Source organism: Carassius carassius, chromosome 2, assembly GCF_963082965.1.
Source record: "Carassius carassius chromosome 2, fCarCar2.1, whole genome shotgun sequence".
Lineage (NCBI taxonomy): Eukaryota > Metazoa > Chordata > Actinopteri > Cypriniformes > Cyprinidae > Carassius > Carassius carassius.
In genome coordinates, this window is record NC_081756.1 from 26,800,102 (window position 1) to 26,825,911 (window position 25,810).

The 25,810-nt window shown below is 41.6% G+C and overlaps 3 long non-coding RNA genes across 3 annotated transcripts in view; 1 reads left to right on the forward strand and 2 right to left on the reverse strand.

The window, feature by feature from the left end:
* The window catches only part of LOC132097641 (uncharacterized), a 191,564-nt gene that overhangs the window by 9,485 nt on the left and 156,269 nt on the right, over positions 1–25,810 (reverse strand). The gene's annotated exons all lie outside the window — the stretch shown is intronic.
* Positions 18,164–23,455, forward strand: LOC132097627 (uncharacterized). Its single transcript, XR_009422768.1, has 3 exons — positions 18,164–18,457; positions 18,569–18,663; positions 22,646–23,455. It is a non-coding gene; the product is annotated as an uncharacterized LOC132097627 (long non-coding RNA).
* LOC132097633 (uncharacterized) lies at positions 24,958–25,241 on the reverse strand. The gene is made up of 2 exons (XR_009422769.1): positions 25,157–25,241; positions 24,958–25,125 (listed from the first exon to the last, which is right to left on the reverse strand). It is a non-coding gene; the product is annotated as an uncharacterized LOC132097633 (long non-coding RNA).

The window sequence follows — 25,810 nt, forward strand, 5'->3', positions numbered from 1 at the left end:
TTTAGTTCTTCTATTATAAATGGAGCTATAATATATAATTTTTACAGTATATATTTTTTGTGATCAACTTTTTTATTGTCTTTTAATTCAACAAAACAACATCAGTTCAAATAAACAAAACAGGAAAGGGGAAGCAACAGACAGTTCAATAATCAGGTCATAGGTTTAGCCTTGTTCATTCGTGCCATTGTACATGTACAAATCACTATTTTAAGGAGGCTATGAATCCAAATTTATTTTTAGTAGGAAACCAATTTTGTATTATTGTCTTCTTTGCAGCTGTAAAACCAGACATTTTTTCAGTATATTGTGGTGGCTTGGACATGATATGAAACAAAAACTGAAGGTTGTTGCAGTCATTTGTGTTGTCAGAAAACCTGAGATGTTCTATTCTATTAGTGATATAATATTGCATTACAATACATGTGCAATTAATCATTGAATCAAATCTGATAATCAATTTCATTTCATTTTCATATCCACCAGTTCAAATCCATGACATAGTGTCATTATCAGTGTTTTGAAGAGTAATGATTGCAGGAAAATGTTCTCCTGTTCAATCCATGTACACAGATCAAATACTTTAAAGCTCTCCTTGTTATTAATTAACTCAGAGCCATGTTGTTTGAGATTTCCCCAGGTTGCAATAGCTCTCGCTTTCACAGCACGTATGGGAAGTAACAGAGGAGAAGAAAAATGACACAAATGCTAGCAGTGGACGTCCCTTGGACAACATTACATGTCTGTAGGAAGCATTTGTCAGAAGCCAGCCTATTTTTTTTCTCAGCTGCCACAGTCATTGGTGGTGTGTGTTCCAAAAAGTGATCAATGTTGCCTACATATACCAGCAAGAAGAATTTCATAGACTACACAGTCTCTTGATTCCTCTATTACATATCAAGAGACTAAACACAATAAAAGAAGCTCATTTAGCATTTTAGATTAATGTAATTGCAGAAACTAAAATTAGCACATTGGATACCGAGCCAAGAACATCATCATTGTCTGACATTCTTTGAAAGTGTTACATTCATATTTCAGTCTCTGCAAATGAGGCATTCCTTTGTAAGAACGTAAGAATCACATTACAGATTCTGTAGTGCATATTTTCCATGTCTGTGAGATTTACTACCAACAGATTTTAGGTGACAGATCAGGTTCTGCTCAAATGGATGGATCAGATGTATTTATCTTATGCTATGGGCTGATGGTGGTGATAATGAGAGATATTGGGCTGACCGCTAAGTTTGGATGTAGAGCATTATTTATCCTATTGATCCAGTAGAAATGATAACACCTCAAATCCTAAAGTACTACGAGGACATGGAATGGCAAAATTAATTTTTTAAAAATCGACAAAAACAGTGCAAAACAAGTAGTCTCAGTGTCGGAAGAAACATTAAGCATCATCAAATATCATACGTTTGAAGTCTGAAACTCACATAAATGCTTTAGATTTTGATGGAAAATTGAGATTAAGAGCCACCTTTATGTTTGTGAAATTTGATAAATTCATCTTATCCTCAAGCATCTGTTTTGAGGTGACAACCAGGTAATTTGTCTGGATGGCAATTATCTTTTTTATGTACTGAATTTGCTGATTTTTTATTTATTTATTTATTATTTTTTTTATTTTTATCTTAGTTGTATTTGAAGTCATTAATACGTTTTTGTTTGGGACCATCTTGGATGTTTAGGGAATTCTTGTTTATAAGGGAACCTTATTTAGACAGCTGCACCTCTGACAGGCTATCATTAGCTCCAAATTCTTGGGAGATGTTTTGTTCCCTAAAGACCGAGACAGATTGCAGAAAATCTATAAATTACATTATATAATTAAGGTTTATCTTTCATAAAGAAAAGCATTGCTGTGTAAAGCTTTTTTAACTCTCCTGTTGATACCCATCATCATCACTGTATACTTTGATATGCGCCTTTAACTAAATGCAGCATTTCTTAGTTTATCATCTGGCATTCTTAATTCTGAGGATCATCAAACATAAAATACAAGTTATGAGTAGTAATTTATGTATGGTAAATTGCTGGTGTCTTAAAACCATCCTACAGAAAGAGGGAAAAAAATATCCTCATCTAAATCATAACAGACAAATCCAACAAGCTTGACTAGACGCTGAGTAACCCTATAGTTGTGAGTCAAGTTTAATTTCCAAACTTCCTTGCAATTTACTGTGTGTCTTTTTGGAGTTCTTAATGGACTCTGCAGATGTGTAGGCCCAAATGAAAAGACTCTTAATGTGGTAATTATCATTCATTGATATCCAAGTCCAATTACATTCTATATATATATATATATATATATATATATATAAATCCCCCACTTGATTCTTACTGAACTTACTGAAACCATTGGGGCAGGTGGTAGGCCTGACAGTCTTTGAACAAAGGGAAGCTCAATAACAAAAGAGGCAGCGAGAGAGGAGAAAGTGCCATGATTATCACAAAAGATGGCTTTGTAGTTCTCTTACGAGAGCTCTCTCGTACTGCGTCTTAGCTAAGACGCTACGGAAAAAGTCTCTTTTCACGAAATACTGAAGCAAAAAATTATGCTTAATTTTGTATTTTTGTAAAGCGCATTTGCAGCAGTACACAGCCATAGGCGAGACGGCTCGTTCGCTCATTGGCTTGTTCTGCGGCAACTGCACAGCCTATCGAGCGCGGGCTGATGCAACATCAGACCAATAAGGGCGCTTCGCGCCCTTCTTGCCACTTCCCGCCGAAACGGGTGTGGCCCAACCTATAAAAGGAGCTCGAAAAGGCTGACTCACCTGATTTTTCATCTCTTCAGCGAAGCTCACGCATCGCTGGATCACGGAGGAAGCAAGCGCCATCTGAGAAAGCACATCAGCAGGACGAGCCATTCTGAAGCTGCTGGCATCGCCGCCTTCCATTGCCGTTCCTGCTGCGCTATCCGGCGCCTATATCCTTTCAATCCTGTTATATACAAGCTGTTCTTTATGTGTGTGTGTGTGTTCGCCCTGCGACACACACTCGTAAAAGAGCTCGCGTCTTTTTTAAGATGCCTTCCTGCGGCTCGTCAGAGCCCCACTCAGCGAGGGAGACCGGTACGTCATCTGTGTCTCCTGCCTGGGTGAAGATCATGCTGCGCTCGCTCGCTGACGGCGGATGCCCCCACTGCGAGCTGTTGCCATGGTGACTCTGAGGACTCGCCTGGCCTTTTTCTCTGAGCCTGCATTCTCCGCTGCGCTGAGGCGCCGTAAAAGCATCGCTTCCAGCGGATTCCGGAACCGTCTTCAGCTCAACCGAGCTCGCCGGTTCGCCCTGCTTCACCGGCCCCCCCTGCATCGCTTCCCGGTGGGCAGCGCCCGCTGTTTGCCGGCGCGTCGTCCGAGGAAGTCGATCTCAGGGCCGCGTCGGGGGAAGAGGACACGCGCTCTCTGCTAGCTTCGGGCAGTGAGGGCTGGGCGAGCTCCGAGGATCTCGCGCCTTCTGCTCAGAACCCCAGCAGACGAGCTGACATCGAGAAGGAGCCAGGGCGAATGATCGTGTTGGCCGCGATGAGTCTCGGCCGCGAGTGGTTTGCACCAGCGCCCCCCCCTCTCGTTCCCGGCTGGATGGTATTTCCCTTTCGGATGAGCGTACTTCTCAAAGCCCGCCTCATTTCTTCCTGAGCTTCACGAAGAGGTGGCGAAGGCTTGGAACGCTCCATATTCAGCACGAACTCGTTCATCTGTCTCACTAGCATTCTCCACACTGATGATGCTAAAAACAGGAACTACCACTCACTTCCGCCGGTGGAACAGGCGATAGCGACGCACCTTTGTCCGCCCTCTGCTGGACGGCGGCAAAAGCGGTGTTGCCATCTAAAGCCTCCTGTGTGACGCTGCGTCGGCGCTACTAACGATGGCTGCTTCATCGAAGCGCAGGTGTACGAGTTCCGCTGTGGCCGAGCTCTCACCCAAGCGCGCCGCTGTTTCAGTTCCAGGAATTGTGACTGTCTCAGCGTTTTCTGCAATGCGCAAGCCTGCACAGTTGCCCGCTTGCCTGCACACAAAAGCCGTTATCACAACAGCTTCAGCAACGCAGCTCGAGACCCCCGTTCTCGCTCTACTGGCCGTTGCCCCGCGCCGCGGGGACCGCGGCAGAGGATTACGGAGAGGCCGGGAGCCCCGAAGCCATCCTGGAAAAGCCATCTACGCATGCTGCATGACGCTGCGTCGGCACTACACACGATGGCTGCTTCATCGAAGCGCCAGTGTACGAGTTCCGCTGCGGCCGGGCTCTCACCTAAGCGCGCCGCTGTTTCAGTTTCCAGAGATTGTGACTATTTCAGCGTTGTTTGCAATGCGCAAGCCTGTACGGTTGCCCGCTTGCCTGCACACGAAAACCGTTATCACGGCTACCCAGATATTTCCCGAAAAAGGTGTAATTTCTGGTGTCCCGGCCACGGCCGATGGTGCTATAAATGTAGTGACGATGCCCACTGCTCAGTGCCCATCTCCGCATATAAGCACAGCCCTTCACACAGGGCTCGCGCCTATAAAAGCGACTCAAGTCGATCACGCGCACTACATAGTAGACGTGCCCACTCCTCAGTGCCCACAATCACTATGTCACACGCGTCATGTGGTTTCTGTAAAAACGAAACCCGTGCACGTTCGTCCGGCCACGGCCGATGGTGCTATAAATGTAGTGACGATGCCCACTCCTCAGTGCCCATCTCCACATGTAAGCACAGCCCTGCACTCAGGGCCTGCGCCCATAATGTCGACTCAAGTCGGTCGCGCACACTGCATAGTAAACGTGCCCACCCCTCAGTGCCCACAATTACTATGTCACACGCGTCATGTGGTTTCTGTAAAAACGAAACCCGTGCATGCTCGTCCGGCCACGGCCGATGGTGCTATAAATGCAGTGACGATGCCCACTACCCAGTGCCCATCTCCACATATAAGCACAGCCCTGCACACAGGGCTAGCGCACATAAGATCGACACAGATCGGTCGAGCGCACCGCATAGTAAACGTGCCCACTTCCCAGTGCCCACATACACTATGTCACATACGGCGCGGGGCTTCTGTAAAAACGAGGCCCGTGCACGTACATTCTGCACAGGCAGACAGCGAGTTTAAAGTGGTAAAAGTGCACACATGCAGCCCACAGTTACTCGCAGATATATCGAGTCCCACGGGACCCGCTCAGCCTCCCTCCAGTCGGTTAAGCGCCGGAACGGGGTCGAGGAAGAGCGATCTGCCCGCTGTGATCAGCGCGCTCCCCGCCTCAGATGCGCAGCACACTCGAGCGCCGCCGTTGCCCAGTCAACAGAGCGCGTTTCGCATCCAGCCCTTAGCCATTCATGCAAATGCATGGTCAGTGCTTCCAGGGGTTTCGGATTGGGTGCTAGGCATTATAAAGAGAGGCTACACGCTACAGTTTTCTCGACGCCCACCGTGCTTTTCAGCGCGCGTCGAAACTACGGTCAAAACAGAAGTAGCACACATACTTCGGGCCGAAATATCAAAACTGTTGAGCAAAGGGGCTGTAGAGCCTGTGTCTCAAAGCGAGGGGGGGCTGTACAGCAGATACTTTCTGGTGCCCAAGAGAGACGGGGGTCTCCGGCCCATACTGGATCTAAGACAGCTGAACAGGCATTGATGAAACGCAGTTTCAAAATGCTCACGACCAGGAAGCTCCTCGCGCAGATTCGCAGAGGGGACTGGTTCATGTCAATAGATCTGAAGGACGCGTATTTTCAAATACAGATAGCGTCAAACCACAGGCGATATTTGAGATTCGCCTTCGAGGGCCAGGCATACCAGTTTGCAGTCCTGCCATTCGGCTTGTCCGTAGCTCCTCGTACGTTTACGAGGTGCATGGATGCAGCGCTCGCTCCTCTTAGACTCAGAGGCACACGAGTGCTGAATTATTTGGACGACTGGCTGGTTCTGGCCCAATCATGAGCGGAGCTCATGGACCACAGAGCCGTTTTACTCGATCACCTCGAGAAGCTCGGCCTCAGTGTCAATTGGGTGAAGAGTTCGCTGAACCCCAGTCAGACGATCCTGTTTCTGGGTATAGTTCTGAACTCGTGTTCCATGACGGCGCGGCTGTCACCACAGCGCGCGATGGGCATTCAGCGTGCAGCGAGTTCTTTCCGCTGTGGCGCGACTGTGTCGCTCAAACACTGTCAAAAGATGCTGGGTTTCATGGCCTCAGCATCTCCGGTTCTGCGGCTGGGCCTGCTCCGCATGCGCCCCCTGCAGTTCTGGCTGAAGGCTCGGGTGCCGCGCAGAGCGTGGGCGTCTGGCCGGCTGCATTTCAAGGTCGATCAGAGCTGTGTTGCGGCTCTAGCACCTTGGACAGCGAACGGCTGGTACCGATCAGGTGTAAGCCTGGGGACTTCCCCGAGTGTGAAAATGGTGTCGACGGACGCCTCCACTTCGGGATGGGGAGCGCTGCTCGAAGGCAGACCGTCCTTTGGCCTATGGTCAGAATGGGAAAAGCTCCATCATATCAACTGCCTGGAAATGCTGGCAGTGGAGAACGCGCTGACGCGCTTTTGTCCCCATATCAAGGATCACCACGTCATAGTCCGTTCGGACAACATGTCCGTGGTGTCCTACATAAATCGCCAGGTCGGTCTCGGGTCCCGAAACCTGTGCAGGCTGATGGAACGCCTCCTGATTTGGGCTCAGCGCAACGTGTGCTCGCTGAGAGCAGTGCATGTGCCTGGACTGCAGAATCTGGGTCCAGACAGGCTGTCCAGAGGCAATGTTCCTACGGGCGAATGGTCTCTACACCCGCAAACAGTCCGGCTGTTGTGGCAGAGATTTGGCATGGCGGAGGTGGACCTCTTTGCGTCCCACGAAGACGCTCACTGCCCCGCGTTCTTTTCCAAGAACGAAAGCGCGCTGTCACGGAGATGGCCGTGCTGCCCGCTTTATGCGTTCCCTCCCGTCTCCCTCCTTCCGCAGGTGATAGAACGGGTGAGAGAAACGAGATGTTCAATACTGCTTGTAGCACCTCTTTGGAAGAACCAACCATGGTTCCCAGATTTGATGCAGTTAGCAGATGTCGCCCCGTGGCCGGTACCATTGAGGAGAGACCTCCTCTCGCAGGCCAGGGGCTCGATTTGGCACCCTCAACCGGAGTTGTGGTCCCTCTATGTATGGGCACTCAATGGTTACCCTCTGATCTCGCAGTGAGAGTGCTAAATACCATCACTCAGGCTAGAGCTCCGCCGACACGACGTCTGTATGCCTCGAAGTGGTCGGTGTTCTCCAGCTGGTGCACAGCTCGAGGTTATTCACCCCTTAGTTGTGAGGTGACGGAGGTCCTCTCCTTCCTTCAGGAGCTGTTGGATAAGGGCAGAGCCCCATCCACGCTCAAAGTTTATGTGGCTGCCATAGCGGCGTTTTCTGAAACGGCGTCCGGTCAGTCAATAGGAAGGAATGATTTAGTCATCCGGTTCCTCAGAGGAGCTAGGAGGCTGAATCCTCCCAGACCTCCGTCAGTCCCTATGTGGGACCTCGAGGCGGTTTTGGAGGCCTTGAAAGGTCCCCCTTTCAAGCCTATCCAATCGATTAGCCTTCAGCATCTGTCGTTCAAGACAGTATTCTTGTTGGCTCTCGCTTCTGTGAAGTGTGTGGGTGATTTGCACGCGCTCTCGGTGAGCCAGTCGTGCTTGGAGTTTGGGCCCAATGACTCAAGAGTCATACTCAAACCTAGGCACGGTTATGTGCCGAAATCCCTCAACACACCGTTTCGGGCTCAGGTTATTGCCCTGTCTGCCCTGCCGGTGTCAGGGGAGGATGGAGACTCGAGTCTTCTTTGCCCTGTCAGGGTTTTAAGAGCTTATGTGTCTCGCTCTGCTGCCTTTCGGCAGACGGAGCAGCTATTTGTCTCGTTCGGTGGGCGTTCCAAGGGAATGGCTGTTTCGAGACAGACTCTATCCAGATGGATAGTTGACGCCATAGCGTTAGCTTACGCTTCCAGGGGCCTTCAGTGCCCGTTGGGCGTCAGTGCACACTCCACAAGAGGCATCGCCTCGTTGTGGGCGTGGTCTACTGGGATCTCCTTGCAGGATATATGTATGGCGGCAGGTTGGGCCTCGCCGTCTACATTTATCAGGTTCTATAACCTGGAGGTTCCCGCCTTGCAAGCAAGGCTGCTGTCGGTATAGGCGAATCAGGGCCCTGAGGGGAATTCTGAGTTCACGAGCGCTATGCGCTGCCGACTGTTATATGGGCAGTATTGCGTAAGACCCGCATTGCCACATTGGTCAGGCCTTGCCTCGGCTGTGTGACGTCATATTGCCGCATCTACGGATGCTGCTAGATAGGGGACGGAGGGCTTTTTCCCTTTTCTGTCCTGGACTCTCTGTGAGTCCCTCAGGTGACTGTGCACTGTAAATCCTGGGCGTTGCTTCAGGTTTATTGGTGTGTGATCCCTGCGCGCACGGCGTTTTACATTGGGTTCCCGTAGCGTCTTAGCTAAGACGCAGTACGAGAGAGCTCTCGTAAGAGAACGTACTCGGTTACTAAACGTAACCTCGGTTCTCTCTAGAAGAGCGAACGAGTACTGCGTTCTCTGCCGTGCGCACGATTCACTCTGGTTCGCTTCGGCGATGAAATAAATCAGGTGAGTCAGCCTTTTCGAGCTCCTTTTTTAGGTTGGGCCACACCCGTTTCGGCGGGAAGTGGCAAGAAGGGCGCGAAGCGCCCTTATTGGTCTGATGTTGCATCAGCCCGCGCTCGATAGGCTGTGCAGTTGCCGCAGAACAAGCCAATGAGCGAACAAGCCGTCTCGCCTATGGCTGTGTACTGCTGCAAATGCGCTTTACAAAAATACAAAATTAAGGATAATTTTTTGCTTCAGTATTTCGTGAAAAGAGACTTTTCCCGTAGCGTCTTAGCTAAGACGCAGTACTCGTTCGCTCTTCTAGAGAGAACCGAGGTTACGTTTAGTAACCGAGTACGTTTTATGTCAGAGGGAAAAGGTACATCAATGCATTATTAAGACAGACAGTCTGGAAATGAAGTAAGAGGAAAACGAAAGAACAAAAGTTTTATTTGACCTAGTATCATACAGCATTCCTTCCAGATTTACAGAAAGAATTTCTCTTTGTTTTGTAATATTTTTTGTTGTTTCTTAGACGTCCTGTTAGCATTTTAGGTGCTTTTATTGTACCTCTTTTATACTGGTATAAAATAATAATCATTAAAAAAAAATTTTTTTCGAAAGAAAGACTTTATAAAAAGTGACCTTAGAACAAGAATAGCAAGATCTGAGCAAGGCTTTCCCCTGTTACCTTTAAATTAAATTTGAAAGAACCTCTCACTAGACTTGGGAGTACATTCAGGTGAAAAAGAGACTATTAGCACTGGGACTGTGAGGATGAGAACAGTCCAGAGATCTCTGTCTGGGGTTTAGGACCCTTTCCACAATCTAGCAAGGGAATAATGATGAGCAATGTCCCCTCAAATCTTTTTGCTGAAGACCCCTGGGACACTGAAGAGCACTTTTAAAATACCTTTAAGTAGATGGCAAGAAATCTGTTAACCTCATTATATTATGAAGAATATCTTTGGAATTAAAACCTGGAATTTACAAGTCATGCAATCTCAGAATTGTTAGCATATACCATAATGCTTACTTGCTTGCATTAATTGTTTCTTTACTTTTCATTGTGTTATTTTATTACAGCATTATTTTCAGTGGTGTAGAAGTAGTTTAGTGTTTTTTAGACATACTGGGCAAAAAAGCCTCAGTAATTGAGAATGACATGTACAATCATCTCATGCTGCCTGTCAATCTCAAGCAGTGATTTGTTCACTGACAATATGAGGGTCTGCTTATTTTGCATCGGTGAAACCACACTGTCATGGAAATGACAGAGTGAGAGAAAAGCAGAGATGGACTGGGAAATAAGAGAGACTGCATAAGTAAAAGTTAGAAAAAATGAGAAATGCTGTTAATATATACTAATTAGCAGAAGAGTGAGTAACAGTGCTTCATCATTAGTGGAATCCAGGGCTAGTTTTTACACTTTTAACTCTACTAAGTTTTTCTCATGAAGTAATTTTGTATATACACAAACGTTACAGTCTTGACAAAAAAAAAAAAAAAAGGATAAGCATTTCTTTCTTTTTTTAATGAGAAAGTGGGTACTGTACAGTTAATCTGGGAAGTTTTTGATCAGATACTTTGACTTTCAGTTTTGGATATTTTCAACATTGTATTGTGTATCCATACTTTTACTTAAGCACAGTTTAATTCCTCCCTACTTTTTAACACCTCTGCTCATTAGGCTAGGGCCATGCCAAAAACGTTTATATATATAAAAAAAAAAAAAAAAATAACTAAAGCGACCCTCTGAGCCATCTGAATTAGGCTCCTCCTTTTGTTCAGAGATTGAGACCTGATTATGTGAAGTGTGTTGCTGGGTGGCAGCAGGTTCATTTTTATGAAGACAACACATCGTGTGACTCTTGAATGTCTTTTGTCACATGGCATTAGTCACTTTGAAAGACACCCAGGTAATGGAGTAATCCCGATTTTTTTCTTTTCCCTATTTTTTTTTTTTTCTTTTCGTTGCTACCCAGCTCAAGAGAATTTATCTGTGATTGATGACAGAACTTTCCATTTAAGCTAAGGAAATTGCTCTTTTCCTTCCACATGCTCCAACTGGAACTGAATGCTTGGATTGTTCACAATACTGCTGAGTCCAGCAATAAAATAATGATTGATATCACTTCATATTAGAAGACAATTACTTGTTTCTTTTGACCCTAATGAAATGTCTTACTGAGAAAAATACAATATGCTTTTATTTTAATAATGGCAGTTCTTTACAGTGACACAGTTGGATAACATGATCATCATTTCTTCATTTGTCAAAATGTCAGATGTTGTAGAATTTGAATGCTCACACTCTTTCTTGTAACTCCTCCCTTTCGTTGACACAGATGACTGAAAGGCTCATTATGCAGCTCATTATGCGGGCCTTTGTCTTCTCAGGTGTAAATCACAATGATATTCATGATAGTTGACGCCTACTCGCATATGACTTTTACCAACAAAAAGTGTCTTAGAAAATGTAAATCAATATATTGTTTTCTGTGAGTGAGTAAACAAGATGATTTTCACATAATTTAGAAAGAAAAATTCTAGGCTACAAGCTCCAGTTCTCAAAAATCCCAGGAACCAATGTTCTGTATGTGTTTTATGGCCTTATTCAAGTGATTTAACATTTTTTGTTTTTCACTAACCACGCATAAAAATACAATCATGTACATGCATGCATTTCACATATTATTATAGCCCAGTTTGTGCTGATTACAGTGAGATTAGACTTTACCCATTTAGATGTTTATAAGAAACTGAAAAAAGCACAAATGTCAGGGCATGGCAAAATTTCTCCAGGCCCCAAAAATACCCATAGACTCCAGAGAGTTAAATATTTAGTGGTTAATCAATTTCAGTCTTGGCTCATATTTAGACTAAATTGTTGCATTAAAACAAACAAAATCTTTCTCTAAGTTATTATACTGTTTGGTGCTCTGTGGTATGTATGTTAATTGTTTGGTATTGCAATGTCATGGTTTACCATGTGCTAAAAAAAAAGAGAGAAAGTATATAAAATAATTTTGTGCTATTGTAAGTGTAGGCAGTGTTTGTGTGTATTTATTCTTTGAATGAGAGGTTCTTTGTAGGTTTTGACAACAGCTTACCTTAGTATTTTGTATAAATATGTAACCCTGGACCACAAAAAGTCTTAAGTCACTGGGGTATATTTTTAGCAATAGCAATTGTATGGGTCAAAATTATCAATTTTTCTTTTATGCCAAAAATCATTTGGATATTAAATAAAGATCAAGTTCCATTAAGAATGTTTTTTTACTACCCTACATACAGTACAGACCAAAAGTTTGGACACACCTTCACATTCAAAGAGTTTTCTTTATTTTCATGACTATGAAAATTGTAGATTCACACTGAAGGCATCAAAACTATGAATTAACACATGTGGAATTATATATGAAATTATATACATAACAAAAAAGTGTGAAACAACTGAAAATATGTCATATTCTAGGTTCTTCAAAGTAGCCACCTTTTGCTTTGATTACTGCTTTGCACACTCTTGGCATTCTCTTGATGAGCTTCAAGAGGTAGTCACCTGAAATGGTCTTCCAACAGTCTTGAAGGAGTTCCCAGAGAGATGCTTAGCACTTGTTGACCCTTTTGCCTTCTGTCTGCGGTCGAGCTCACCCCTAAACCATCTCGACTGGGTTCAGGTCCGGTGACTGTGGAGGCCAGGTCATCTGGCGCAGCACCCCATCACTCTCCTTCTTGGTCAAATAGCCCTTGATGACTTCAGTGTGACTCTACAATTGTCATAGTCATGAAAATAAAGAAAACTCTTTGAATGAGAAGGTGTGTCCAAACTTTTGGTCTGTACTGTATATCAAAACATAATTTTTAATTAGTAATATGCATTGCTAAGAACTACATTTGGACTACTTGAAATGCGATTTTCTCAGTATTTAGATTTTTTTTCGCCCTCATATTCCAGATTTTAAAATAGTTGTATATTGGCCAAATATTATCCGATCCTAACATACCATACATCAATGGAAAGTTTATTTATTCAGCTTTCATATGATGTATAAATCTCACACTTAAGACTTGTTTTATGGTCCAGGGTCACATACTGTATAAGTCTTTCCCCACCAAACCATATTGATCAGTAAAGCTGTTTCAGAACACATCCAGCTGCTCTAATGCCATTGTTCTGGCTGACTGTCTCCCACTGACTTCTGGGAGGATCCAAGCTGGCCTCTGTAGATGCATCATTGAGGGAGCCGGGTTATATATGAGCTATATTTCCACCAGTATAAAGAATAATTTTTGTACAACCCATTTGGGATACCCAGCCTACTGCTAACTTTTTCTCAGAGCTTCCCTGAGGCTTTGTGTCCAAACGGCGGAAAACAGCACCATGATCAGCACCATGTAGGTATATAATTTGTACTGCCGAAAAGGTACAAAGAGAGAGAGAGTAGCGAAATAGGAAATAATAATTTCTAGAAGACATCATGTGGTTAAAATCAAAGTTCTCTGACAACTCTTATCCATCCAATATGAATGCATGTCATTTAAGCACTTCTTCATTCATCCATCCAAGTCACTGTACTGAATTACGTCAAGTAGAAGTTTATTCAGAAGCGTCCTTTCAATTTACCTAAGATGTTCTGCATCTAAGTGGCAGCTCAGATGATAACAGTGTATGACTGATGCAATGAATTGATGGTGCAAAGTATAATAAAATACTGGTATGCTTGAAATTTGAAAGAAAAAAAAAATCATTCATTGCCTTTTATATAGACTGCTAGTGTATTATATTATCTCCCGTATGTCTGAAGCCTTAAAGCCTTTAAAGCATGCCCCCTTCTTCAGAGTGACTGTGTTTCTGGGTAATCAGCATTGCGCTCCTGGTTGGCATGAAGACATACCAAATGACTGACCTTTGCTTTGAAGCATGTAAAGTACTTACCAGGAATATCCAATGGGTAGTGACACTTGCCTGCAGCACCCTTGAGGCATTTTGGAACATGTATCATTCCAAAAGCTCTAAATTCCTCTAGAGACCAGTGGGTGCTATGTCATGGGAAACAAATAGATCAAAGAGACAATGTCCTTGAGGATCTTTCCACTTTTAACTATTACATTTCATTTGCAGTTTGCATGTTTATTTGTCCCCTGCCGTTAGATCCAAAACATAGTGGTTCAGTGGTTGCACAAAATATAGCAGTGTACTCAGGTACAGGTAATTTACTTTCACAATACAGCCAGAGGCTAACTTTGAGCTAAGATATTGTGATCGATCTTGGTTTGCATTAAATTATGTTGCACCATATTGGCTAGTGGGAGACAATAAGGGCAAACACAAAATGTAGGTGTGTTTAATTTGACACAACTAGTAAACAATAGTTCTGAGCATTGTATAAGCTACAATTATTTTTTCCATAGAAGGGCACAGAGAGACACACTAATTAAAGGCTATTAATCATTTACCACCCAATGGATCAACCAGGGCATTGGTTACTGCTGGGTAGAAACACTTAACCCCCTTAAACTGAATTTTATTAGCTTTGAAAAATATCTCCTTGAATATCCCTTGCATTGCAAATTGTGGGTTGAGCTGATCCAGAGTGTTGTTACTTTAAGCTCAGCTCATCTCTTTGCATCAAGCCCTGATCTTACTGCTCATATTATGTGAGTGTTCAGTCCCTTATTAGCATCATGCAGTGATAACCTCCATTGTCATGGTTCAAAAGCTATTCCTGCAACTCAGCTGTATCCCATAATCACTTCCCACTAGAGCTAATGCAGAACAAGCATCGAGCCTGATAATTATCTTATTCACCCTCCACATCTCCGGTGCCCTGAAAATGAAATGTCCTCTTGAAAAGACTTGCATCACATAATTGGAACCCAACTGTCCCTCAATATTACAGGTGGAAGAAATAAATGTGATGAGCATGCCTTTGCAAATACCTTATATTTTTTTATTTATTTATTATTAATATAATTATTTTTAACACATCTAATTTAAGTGATGTGATTTTCTTGTCAGAAACACAATTAGGTTAGCACATTGTCTGGGCTCACTGACTTAGGGCTTTTGGGGCAAATATACACAAAGTCATTGGGCTCAGGAGGAAGAACATGCTGTTTTCATTACATCTAGTTACACTTTAATGGTCTGTTTTGGGACTTTTATCTCCATGCTTTTTGGTGTGTGTTTTATGAATAGTTTTTTAGAAGCATAATAGAGGTTTCTTCTTCTTCTAATTCTTTTTTTTTTTTTTTGGAAATTGCACAATAAATGCATATCAATTTATTGCTAAAAAAGATTGCATCTTGCTTTCCCTAAGTCGAATTCAGTTCATCTGTTCTTCATGTTCTTAGCATCTGTTTTTCAAACAAACAAGCAAACACTAAACTGTGCTCAAGAACATGAGGCAGCTTGTCAAATGTAATGATGGGAGAAATGTATTTTTTGTAAAAAAACAAAAAACAGACAAACAAAAACAAACAAAGAATATTTCTAGAAAGAAAAATAATGGCATAACAAAAAGACAAATATAAACATGACATTCATTTTATAAAGGCTTGACCAGACTTGACGAAGTCACTAAAATGGTTGGGTAAGATACATTTCAGTTCACTGTACGATTGACAAAATCAAAATGCAAACTCAAAAGATCACCAAACCATTAAAGACAGTAAAGCCAGCCTGATGCACAGGTCAAATGTTGAAGTACTGATTGCCTTCTACTTATTTACATAGTCATAAATAGTTGTCAGTTCATGTAATAAATATTAATTGAAAGTGGAACTATAAACATGGGGACAACACACAGCATAGTGGCAGAGATTACTTTTTTTTTTTTTTTTTTTTAAAGCTACACTTTTACTACAGTTTTAGTAAACTTAATTTCTGGAATATTTCATAGCTTTTCCCAGTCATGACTATTCTAATAGGGCTGCTGTATTAAATGTGAACATTCAAGTTCCACACGCAATTTGTAAAGTAAAATAGGAAAGACAACCTTCAGCTAGAACAAGGATTACCTTCTTTCTATAATTTGCATAATCAAATGAATTGCATGCAGAGTAAGTACGTATGCTGTACACTACTTGCACAGATGATCAGACTTTATCTCAAAACCATCCCATACAGATAAGGAAAGGGAAAAATGCAGAAGATAAGTTATGTCAGCACTTGCTGCACAAATCAGATTCAAATTCAAGTTCATTTATAAAGCACATTTAAAAACAGCTAAAAGCCGCCCAAAATGCTGTACACTGTCAACAGCACAAATACAATAAGTAAAAAATTAATAGCATAATGTCAATACACATAACATGACTATAGCGAAATCAATTATTAAACGCCGAAGTGAAAAGTTTTTAGATAAGATTTAAACACAGGTATAGTGGATTACAACCCCGAATTCCGGAAAAGTTGGGACGTTTTTAAAATTTTAATAAAATGAAAACTAAAGGAATTTCAAATCACATGAGCCAATATTTTATTCACAATAGAACATAGATAACGTAGCAAATGTTTAACCTGAGAAATTTTACACTTTTATCCACTTAATTAGCTCATTTAAAATTTAATGCCTGCTACAGGTCTCAAAAAAGTTGGCATGGGGGCAACAAATGGCTAAAAAAGCAAGCAGTTTTGAAAAATTCAGCTGGGAGAACATCTAGTGATTAATTAAGTTAATTGATATCAGGTCTGTAACATGATTAGCTATAAAAGCTTTGTCTTAGAGAAGCAGAGTCTCTCAGAAGTAAAGATGGGCAGAGGCTCTCCAATCTGTGAAAGACTGCGTAAAAAAATTGTGGAAAACTTTAAAAACAATGTTCCTCAACGTTAAATTGCAAAGGCTTTGCAAATCTCATCATCTACAGTGCATAACATCATCAAAAGATTCAGAGAAACTGGATAAATCTCTGTGCGTAAGGGACAAGGCCGGAGACCTTTATTGGATGCCCGTGGTCTTCGGGCTCTCAGACGACACTGCATCACTCATCGGCATGATTGTGTCAATGACATTACTAAATGGGCCCAGGAATACTTTCAGAAACCACTGTCGGTAAACACAATCCGCCGTGCCATCAGCAGATGCCAACTAAAGCTCTATCATGCAAAAAGGAAGCCATATGTGAACATAGTCCAGAAGCGCCGTCGTGTCCTGTGGGCCAAGGCTCATTTAAAATGGACTATTTCAAAGTGGAATAGTGTTTTATGGTCAGACGAGTCCAAATTTGACATTCTTGTTGGAAATCACGGACGCCGTGTCCTCCGGGCTAAAGAGGAGGGAGACCTTCCAGCATGTTATCAGCGTTCAGTTCAAAAGCCAGCATCTCTGATGGTATGGGGGTGCATAAGTGCATACGGTATGGGCAGCTTGCATGTTTTGGAAGGCTCTGTGAATGCTGAAAGGTATATAAAGGTTTTAGAGCAACATATGCTTCCCTCCAAACAACGTCTATTTCAGGGAAGGCCTTGTTTATTTCAGCAGGACAATGCAAAACCACATACTGCAGCTATAACAACAGCATGGCTTCGTCGTAGAAGAGTCCGGGTGCTAACCTGGCCTGCCTGCAGTCCAGATCTTTCACCTATAGAGAACATTTGGCGCATCATTAAACGAAAAATACGTCAAAGACGACCACAAACTCTTCAGCAGCTGGAAATCTATATAAGGCAAGAATGGGACCAAATTCCAACAGCAAAACTCCAGCAACTCATAGCCTCAATGCCCAGACGTCTTCAAACTGTTTTGAAAAGAAAAGGAGATGCTACACCATGGTAAACATGCCCCGTCCCAACTATTTTGAGACCTGTAGCAGAAATCAAAATTGAAATGAGCTCATTTTGTGCATAAAATTGTAAACTTTCTCAGTTTAAACATTTGCTATGTTATCTATGTTCTATTGTGAATAAAATATTGGCTCATGTGATTTGAAAGTCTTTTAGTTTTCATTTTATTAAAATTTAAAAAACGTCCCAACTTTTCCGGAATTCGGGTTGTATTTAGAACAGTCTTAAAGCTAATACAAGTAGAATTCACCAACTCATGTAAAAATATTTTGTTGTTATTGGCTAAGGATTTAGACAGCTTTCTGATCTAATTTGTTTATAGATGTTTGATGTACTTTATTGCAACAGAACTATATTTTTTTCATATTATAGTGACCACATTATGCATTGATAAAATGAGTTGCAATGCAAATAATCTGCTACTATAAACATTCCCACAAAATAACCACCATTATTACACAGATTTCTGAAATACTTGATTGTGAATTAATTTAAGTCAGTCGTGGCATTCAGCAGTCAGACATTTCCTAATATCTACCATTCTCCATGACAATGCTGTATAACTGCCATCAAGTGCACCTGGGAAACCCCTACTAATTATTTTATTTTATTTTATTTTATTTAGGGGTCAGGAACTCTTAGAGGCCTGTTCCCAAGACTCATCCGTTGGCCTTGCTCCCAGCCAGATGGCTCTCATCTGAGAGAAAAAGAACTCTTCCTTCTTTACTTTAACCAGCAAGGCTTCTGGCATTGTTCTTACACTACATTTTATTTTATTTTATCAATATTTTTGATTGTAGGGAGGCAAACAGAAAGTTGATAACCAACTGAAAGTTTACATTTATTTTGTACATTATGTTTATTTTTGCAATAATGACCAGTTGACTGTACATCATCCCTTATGTAAATGAATTAAATCCTTGAATTTTGTATGCAGTTCTTGTCATGTGGCTAGCCTTACCTTACCACTGCAGGAAAAGCTTGAAAGGGAGAGTGTATGGAATGTCAGGGGCCAGGAGGGATTTGGTGATGGAGGACACCATGCAGGGGACTGATGTTGGTTCGTTCCGGGTGAGATGACTTCACAAAGTCTGGCTGCCCTTTTATTTTGCAGAAATTCTGAAGATCCAATTGAAAATGCACTGCTGTGTCTGTTTTCCTTCTGTGTGTTGTGGACTGCAGAGAGCCGAGTGGAATGAAGGAGAGAGAGAGAGACACAGAGGAAAAGAAGGAAGAGGTGTGTCGAGGGTCAGAGCAGCGATGGGAGGCAGGTAGAGGTGAGTGCGAAGCACTGCAGGTGTGAGGGAATGAAAGCTGTGGGGGCATATGACCCCTAAACAGTTTCTTCATTTGTGCTCACTGTTTGAAGTGGTTGTTTCCCTCTGGTCATTTTTTAAAAATGGCAGATTTTATGTGGTTCATGTATGTGCTGCTGGCTTCTCCCCCTTCACGAAAACAGTGGTGTGTAACATGTGCAGTCGGCTCCCCCGATGGCAGCGGGTAAATATTTTGTTCTGACTTTTGCCTTCCGAGCACTAAAACGACAGAAGGTGACAAATGTCTTGGTTTAATGATAAGAAAGTCAATGAGCTTGAGGCTGTGTATCTATTTACCTGTTTATCTTGTGCCATGACACTAGACAAACTGCTGATGCACCAGCATACATATGCATACAGGCTTACAGATATCAGGTGCCATGGCACATCTTTATTTCCATTAAGTAGCATATTGGAACTTGCATTAAATTAACCACTTTGTTTACAAAAGAAAGAGTTGATTAGAGGTATAACCCAATACAGTGCAACACATATTTTCTGCTGTGAGAGACTTGGCTGAGTTTGCTGCTGCATGGATGGATGTGGGTGGGAATCTGATGCTTTCATTTCCTGCTGCTTTGGATTTCAAGCTGCTTCAGTGTAATGGGCAGCCTGGCCATGGTTCAGCAACACAGCAAGTCTTCTAGAGAGAGTATGACTGAACCTGCGTTTGAAGTGAGGGCCTGTGGGTAAAATGTTGTTTTATCAATTTCAAACCAAATTAACAACCTCTTTTGTTGTGTGCCAGACTAAAAAGAGCATTGGAAAATATAAACATGAATCTGCTGATGTAGCTCTTTGAGAAACTGCAATGATTGTGCTTCATTAGGAAATGAAAAGGGATACACACTCGAAACAAACTCTGTAATTAGGTCACAGGATGAATTTTTTTTTTCATGTCCAGAGCATGGCACTAATTACCCCCCCCCCCCCATCTGTCTGTTTCTTTTTTAATAAATCTTCACCCTCAATCCAAGTGCGAATGCTCTTCAGAGACACACACCATCTACGGGTCCAAATCCCTTTCCAGCTCAAGGTCCCAGTGGCGTTTTATACAGTACCTTGTTTTTTTCATAGTCATCCTACCAAGGGTCAGGAACTCTTAGAGGCCTGTTCCCAAGACTCATCTGTTGGCCTTGCTCCCAGCCAGATGGCTCTCATCTGAGAGAAAAAGAACTCATCCTTCTTTACTTTAACCAGCAAGGCTTCTGGCATTGTTCTTACACTAGTGGAATGGGATCACTTCAAAACACATAGCACATTTATCTCAAAGCAATATTAAATACTGAAATCCTTAAATTTTTAATGGAGGGTTGTGACCATGCAGTATGTAAAAGAACCATTAGCATGAGTGTGATCAACTTGTGACACTATTGGACTTATTTAAAGAATGATAAAATCATAATAAAATAAAAATATTAATTAAAAAATTAAAATGTAATAAAGATGTAAAATAATAATATTTATTATTACATTTAAAATCTAAATGTATGACATGAAATACATGGAAAAAGTAAGATATTGAAATTATTTATTGCAGCATGTTCATACAGATTGCTCTGTTTAAACTTCAGTAGGGAAGGGTGAAGTGGAAGACATGAAAAAGCACATTGCCCACAATCAACGTCCTCCTAGAAGAGAAGTGCACCATCTTGCTGATTGCACCGGGCTGTTGTTTATGCAGACCAGCCTCTTGGCGCTATAGCCATTAGAGGATGAAACACTTCCCAGACATGCTCCCTCCTCCAGTAGATCCCTCAAGCAACAAAAAAAATAAAAAATAAATAAAATATATTTGCATTGCAAGTTCAAATAAGTGACCTCTTTCACAGAATGCTTTATTGGAAGTGTCTATCCGGTAATGCCCTAGCTAGATAAAGAACAGCAAACATGAGGTTCTGTTAAGCAATGCTTTGCACCATATGGACACTGCTACAAACTTTTGCTAAAAAGCTCATACAGAAGGAAACACTTACCAGTAGTCTTCATTACCTTTGAAAACCTAAGCATTGAGTATGAGAAAAATTGCCAATTATTATGTGGAACAGAGTACTGTGTACTTTCATCCAAACTTAAATATATTCAGAACTCTTTACAGTTTCCTGTATAATTCTTCTTTTGATTGAGATGGAAAAACATTTATTTTGTACAAGCAATTTAATTTGCTTGAAATCTTCTTAACTTTAGATACAGATTAATTTGACATAAAACAATATATAGTACAAACTTATTTAAAATTATGAAAAGACACATGCAGCTTGTAGTAGCTTTCAATAAATTATTTTCAATAATTTTATGCATTCTGTCTTTTCTCACAGTCGCTGAGCAGGACTGAAGTCGGGGAATCCTTGAGTAATGTGTGGTGTGAAACTTGCACAATACTGCTACCATTTACTGCTAGCGGTCTACAGGTGCCAGGATGAAACTTTAATGTGTGCACAAACAGCAAGCTAAACGTTGTAAATTTAAATTGAAATACATGTGAAATGATTCTCTTGGACTTTTTCCCCAGCCCATGTCTCAAGAAGGAAAGCAAAACCAAAATATTCCTGCCATATAGCTGTATTGAACATCCTATCTACATAGCACAGTAAGCCTAACTATGGCAGACCATCTGCCTGGGATTTGTTGGCTCACAGTGTATAAAAATTAATCAGCCTATCAAATGCATCTGTGATGATTCTCATTTTTTCTATCCTTAACTATTTTCACACTAAAAATATTTGTCTCATGAAGTTCCTTAAGTCACTTTTTGAAAATATTGTTAGACTTTATTTTAATAATCAAATGCAATTTCTATAAAATCATTAAGTAGATTTGGTTATGAGCAGCAAATCAGCATTTTAGAATGATTTCTGAAGAATCATCATACATCAAAGACTGACCCCAGACTTTTGAATGCTAGTGTTATTCCTAAAATAATTAGTTTGACCACTAAATGTCATTACAGTGCTGATTCATGATGCAAAATGCTCAGAGCAAGGCCACATTTTACTGCTGAAATTCACATGTTCAATTTAAAGAAGCTGTGTATATAAACAAGTTGTTTCCTTAATATTAGTCTTTAAGCCATGTGTCTAATGATTTGGAACGTGAATGCAATAATTCTCACAAAGCCTTCATATGCTTTGAAAGGCTTTAGATCTCCTTTCTCATGTGCAGTATGATTTTGACCCCCATAGCTACAGGGCCTGGATCAGACAGCTGAGAAAATACTCTGCATGTCCTGCCATAACTTCAAAACAAATTTATAGATGATGCCTTTTATGTCAAAGTGGGGTGGGGGTTGGGGGCACAGCCCCTTAAACTTTCAGAGTTTTAGTTCCCTTTTAGTTTAGTTTTAGTTTGTGTACCCTATTTCCTCTTTTTCATTGGATTAGAACTACTGAAATACCTTCTTTCATATTCACCTGTGAATGGGAAGTCAATTAAGGGGGTTGAAATGCAGCCTTTGATGAATTACAGATACGCAGTGTGCACATAAAATAATGTGAGATTATGAATATTTCAGTTAATTTTGTTCTCCTCTCTCACCTAGTTTTATTGCTCATATTGTTTCCAACATTATTAATAAATGTTATTTTATTAAGTTATTTAAGTGATAACTTCAAAGCCTTGCCTATTTTCACTTGACTGTAGTAATGAAAAAAAAGAAAAGAAAAGGAAGAAAAAAAAAACTGCTTTTGAGAATTTCTCAAGTGGATTACATATATTATAGAAAGCAATGCCTTTGGATGAAGTCCTTCAGTGTATTCAAGGGTTTGACAAGGCCTTCATACTTTTTTTTAATCAAATAAATAAGCTATAAAATAAATCTGAAGTAAATATTTTATACCTGTTTGTTACTGTAATACACTTACCTTTGAATTAATAGGTTATCATGACCCATGTATTTGTTCTTATCCCTTTAGGATATGAAGCTGTGAAAAAGAAAAAGAAAAAGAAAAAAAAAGATCAGTGGATGAATGATGGAGACAACTGTTTTTGAACACGCATTTATCCTCAGCCATAAAAGAAGAGCACCAAAAGAGTGAGAATAAAACCTAATACCATTTATTGGAGGTGGAAGGAATATGGAAGCGTGCTGAAATACCTCAGAAGGATAAGGCATGTCTGAATCTAATGACCACATCAAGACCCTTTTTTGAGACAATGATCTGACCACTGAGCTTATTTATACTTGATCAGTCATTATAAAGTGCTCTGCTCTGTCATGCACTTCCTTTTTTATGAGTGTTGAAGTTCTATCCTTTTCCTTTTATTCTTGATAGCCTCAGGGAAACTGGCCTTTTGGATTGGGGAGAACTGAAGAGTGTGTCTGTGCATTGGTTAACTGTGAGCAGCTCTATGATTACACAGCATCTCATTCTAACAGACAACCATGTCCAAGTCTGTAATTATATATTCAATCACTGTAGAGCAGGTGTGGGACTGTAGCCATTACACAACAACAGAAACTGTAGTTATTTTCCCTACCTTAGTAAACTAGATTAACTCTTCAACATTACTAGTGACCACTGATCTGATGAGCTACAGTATACAATAGCTGCTAATTTATTTGATGGATCAATATGCTGCACCCTACGTGCCGCTCAGTAGCACACTGTATTTACGGGTAAATAAAGCCTGGAACGTCTTTATGAAAACTGGGCTCTTTGAAAATAATACAAAGAAGCCCTGGTGTGTAAAATTGGATTTTCCATAGAAGATTCAAAGAGAAATGTATATCAATATACATGTATGGATGACACATGTATCTTTACACTGTGCAGGCTGAATAGATATGACACAAAGCCAATGTTGGAAATAAATGTAAAAAATTGTTACTGTGACAACTGTTTTGTTTCTTTGCCCCAAAGTTTTCACTATCACTTTTTATGGCAGTGATATTGTTTACTGAATGCAGCGATAACTCCAAGAAAGACAAATGCATCACCTAAGATAATCACATATACACAGTCCCTGTGATAGAGTTCTCCGGCCGCTGCCACAACGTCAGATCCCACGTCGTTCTTCATCTACTATGTGTGAACAAAAAAAATATGCCCTATGAGACTGACTGATAACAGCTTTCCCTGAAACAATAGCAGAGACATTCACAAACGTCACTTGAATAAGCAGGAACCCAGTGTTTCTGTAGCTTCCTCTTTTTCCGTTTTGTTAGGTAACAGACAGAGCAGGAACAATACACAAACAATATGGAAAAACCAGTATAATCTGATTGGAGACATCAATGAGAAACCGATGAGGACAAAACAGATACTGTTATATTATTTATATTCAATCACTTATGAACAAATAACCTGAATTTCATTTTTCTGAAAGCAGAATTACAGCGGTTCACAGTGGGTCAGATTCTCCTTCTCCAGGACTTTAGGTCACACTGAAGTTTATAACTTGTGTAATTAATTCAGACCTTATTGTCCAGTCACCCAGTTCTTTGTTTTCTAAGCATTTTATTGTAAATTTTTTTGGAAATTTAAGATTTCTTTTTGTGTCTGTCTAGACAATACACAACTTATTTTGTTCTATTTACAAAACACTGGAGTAACAGTGCCTAGTTTTACAGTTTTTCTCTGTCACTTTGGTGCATTTCTCAAATCAGAAATGATATTCTCAAAACTACTTGTACAACCTCCACATCATCTGGTCATTTACACACATCATAAAACCAGTTTCTCATTCTTTTGAACAAGTTGCGATTACTTTTGTACATTTGTGCAATTGATTATGCATATTTATCTGCGGTTTCCTACATTATCAGTTGCTAATGTCATGTTGCTCAAAATGTATTATATAGTTCCTCTTCAGGAACTTGAGCTGCATCGAAAACGCTATGGGAAACGTGCTTAGCATGAGCGACCCTGAACATAGTGTGTAATCTGTCTAATGGAAGAGCATGACATCACTGGCAGGGTGACATAAGCGACCAGGAAGCTATAAAAGCACATGCCGCGCAGCTGGCGTCAGCTTCGTGTCTTTCAGCAAGCGCTCTGTGTGTGCATGTTATTCTGTCTTGTCAGTCTTAGGCCTGGTTCACACCGGACGCTGAAGCGGCGCGGAACGGAAAATCACGCGCGGTCCGGCGCCTGCCTGTTCACACCAGACGCGTATTCTCCGCGGCGGTCGACAAGCACTTCTGCTCAGTTGTTGTTTATTCAGAGCACATCATGGGTAAGTAAATAACCTCATAAAATGAATACACCATGTTTCTGTAACCAAGAAGTTATGAAGTTAACCATGTGCGTGCGTGTGTTGTGTTTTTTTTTTTCATCTTTCTAGTCTGTTTAGATACACAAATATGATCGCATTTGTCACTCGCGGTATTTTAATTTGAAAATTGCTTATATTTTGACAATTGACCAGATTGTCTCGTGTTTCTTGGTGTGACTTCCTGCCGGAATTCACGCGGATCGCTCGCGGCTCGCGCAAAAAATAGACAAGACGCCGAAACTGCGTCTCCGCGTCTGGTGTGAACGACACCATAGGTTAACATGGGTGCCGAAAGGAAGCGGCCTCCGTTCCGCGCCGCTTCGGCGTCCGGTGTGAACCAGGCCTTATTTATTGTTGTTTGTCACTATTAGTTCCTCAAAGAGTAAGCAATAGTCAAAGATCAAAGCTAAGACGAGACATCTGAAAGGCGAATCCAGATTGCGTTTCAGATTGTGTGTTCATCCCTGCCCTTGCTACATCACAAGTGGGGATACACTCAGTCTGTGCTCGGTCTGCCTGGGATCGAAGCAAGCTGTTTCGGCTCTTGAGGGAGCCGACTGCCTGCACTGTGTACGGCCAGCGCGGATGCTTTGTTCCCGGAGGGCTCTCCTCGAGAGGGAGTCTTCGCCAGCGTTCCTCGCGGTGTCGGTTCCGCTTTCGGGGGATAATAAGGGGGCTGACTGTGCTTCTCGCATATGTGGGGACAGGCTGAAGACGGCTTTTCTATCTCCACCCATGTTCCCTAGATCTAAAGTTCGTTCTCGATGCTCGGAAGCCCACGCTGTGGTTCCTTCCCCCTCTGACTGTGAACTCGCAGCAGCAGCTATTTATCTCTGAGGAGATTAATATTGTTTGTGTGACTAAGTGGCTCGCACGCTGCGAGGCAACGCTTGTA